The following is an 874-nucleotide window of genomic DNA, read 5'->3' on the forward strand; positions in this document are numbered from 1 at the left end:
TAGATCCCCTAAACACATATTGAGCTCAAAAAAGGGTCCTCAAGAAGTTCGTACAAAGAAACTCATGCTGCAATATCTGGGGCACCTAGTTTCCTTTTATTCATTTTGTATTCCAGGAATGTTTGCTTTCTTTGATTAATCTATTCTTTTCAAAAAAATTTCTGATAAATTTCAGTTTCGTCCATTGTTACGATCTTTTCCAAGCATTTTGCATTGAAATAACGATTAATGGACTAATGGCACGTTCACAAAAGGAGTTCTGCATATTACTCTAAAAGTTTCTAAATAGTACAGGAACCTGAAACAAGACTATTATTTAGAACTAACCAAACCTAAGGATTGGAAACATTTGAGAAATAAGAGTTTAAATTAAGACTACCTCTTTAGGTTTTTTGTCCAAGATCTAAGCTGAACAAGAAGACAGGATATTGTTTCAGTGATAGAACCTTGATGTAACAAAGAACAATGGCAACCCAAACATTAAAAAGGGATCATTCTCATAACATGCTGCACACATGAAAATATCCTTCATACACATCTAATTAGGAGCATTTGATTCATTCTGATCATCACATCCTAATCATTTGGCATGAGCATAGACCCATGAAATCAATTCTACAGATTACGTTCCCCAGAGAACGATGTAGCAAGATTGGTGAAGACACAAGTCTTATCTACTTGAAGTTGCAGCGGAGAAAAGTGAAGATAGCAAATCTTATTTCCCTAAAGTTACAGTGGAATAGATTGAAGCTATGAATAAACAGATCTTATCTCTCTGAAATTATAGTAGAGTAGATCAAAACAAACCTTATCCCTCTAAAATTGCAGTAGAGCAGGTTGAAGACACAAGTCTTATCTTCCTGAAGTTGTAGTG

Source organism: Gossypium hirsutum, chromosome A07, assembly GCF_007990345.1.
Source record: "Gossypium hirsutum isolate 1008001.06 chromosome A07, Gossypium_hirsutum_v2.1, whole genome shotgun sequence".
NCBI lineage: Eukaryota > Viridiplantae > Streptophyta > Magnoliopsida > Malvales > Malvaceae > Gossypium > Gossypium hirsutum.